Here is a 1,855-nt window from a genome sequence, read left to right on the forward strand (position 1 = left end):
AAACATTTACACACATACAAACAATTTTTTTCTTTAAAATGCTTTTGTTGATTTATTAAAGTCAGGCCTACCCGTTCCCATTTTTTGTAAATTCGTTGGAACATGAATTTAGCTCAGAGATTTAGCACTTATTTCCAAAGTAATAAAGGTTATAATTGCGTGTAGGTTAAAAGCAAAACCAATTTTTTGTTAAGCAAAAACTTAGCTCCTGGCAGGTAGTTCCCAGAATATACGAATCTTTTCTTAGAATTCTCGTGGTTGTTTTTACTATTATTAAATAATTAGTAGTACGGGACATAGGTAGTATAAAATATTTCTTCAAACTTTCATCTCAATCTACAATAAAAAACAAATATTATCTCTGGTATAATCTATAGATCGTTATTAAATAACCACCATGGAGTCCATGTCAGTCATTTTTCTTGAGAACTGCTTGAATGACCGAGATGATTGAAAATAATATCCTTTCATGTATTGTTGAACAAATTGAAATATTCGTTTCTAAGAATTAATGATGTATCTACTTTTTGGTTACATAATACTGTATCAGATTATTCTAATATTTAGTGTGACTTTGTATGAAGTATTATCTCGAACTAGTGAATCGATTTTGATTGTACTTTCGACAAGTTATTGAGATTTTAAGATTGTTTGTAGTAATCTCAAGAACTACTGAATCGATTTTCAGTTGTTTTTTAACATTAGATAGATTCATTGTTTGTGAGGCACCCAAAAATGAACATACATAGGTTATTACATAGGTAGTAATGAACATACATATTATATTATGTATTGATATAGTCTGAAATACCAAATGGCTGGGTTAAAATAAACTTTGTAACACTATTCTTTTACTTCTAAATGAGAAAAAAATGCATTTATATCCCAGTTACGTTTAGGGCCAATAATTAAAAATTTTAACCTTATTTATCCATGCCTTTAAATCATAACTTTTGTATTCATTTTCGCTTGGAATCGAACCCTGAACCTTATTCGAAACTTTAACCACTATACAAAGAGGTCATCTATTATATTTTGGCACGTGTGCAATATTAAGGTCATTCACTCATGAAGGGGTCCATTGAAATATATTTGAATAGAAACCTTAAATGCAACTTTGTTCCCAAATAGGTCAAAGTACGAATGCTCACAAAGGGTTATGTTATATATGACATGGTTTGGGAACGTGTTTTGGCGGCCATATTGGTTTCGTGGTTAGTAGAGGAAACGCAGTGTTCGAATTTAAATTTGAAAAAAAAATATGCAATATTTATTTTTAATTTTTCGTAGGTTACAGGTGTGTGGTATTACCATATTAAATTAAGCGTTTTTTCAAATACAAATACATAGCCATATTTCAATTTTTATAATATATTCGTTACGTAGCTGTAGTAACAACAAAGCTTACTTTCATTTGATATAAGTCATATTTTCCAAATATATTTAGAACATTAAAATAATTGAGGTTAAACTAAAAATATATGGGGTGTGCGATTTTTTTGCACCCGAGTGTATTTAGTAAGTAATCTGTGCTATAATTTTAATATAGTAATAATAAAAAGAAATCTCTTATGTACCTATTTTAGTTCAAATACTTATAAGAGCTTTTCACCGGCAGCTTTGATCACAAGTATTCTTATGAAATTTCTATTATTTCCAATAGACAGTAATTTATATTCCTTATTGCACGCCTCATAAGCGAAGCGTTGAGGTGGGTACTACTGTCACTTCGCGCAAAACATCTGATTTTTCAAACTTAAAATGTCTTTATGTATCATACATTGCACTTGTAAGATAATACATACACACACATATTAAGAAAAAACACTATTTTTAACGTTCATGATATTTTTGA

Source organism: Colias philodice, chromosome 16, assembly GCF_061535455.1.
Source record: "Colias philodice isolate Cphi_HAF_F1 chromosome 16, ilColPhil1 Martin Lab GWU primary, whole genome shotgun sequence".
NCBI lineage: Eukaryota > Metazoa > Arthropoda > Insecta > Lepidoptera > Pieridae > Colias > Colias philodice.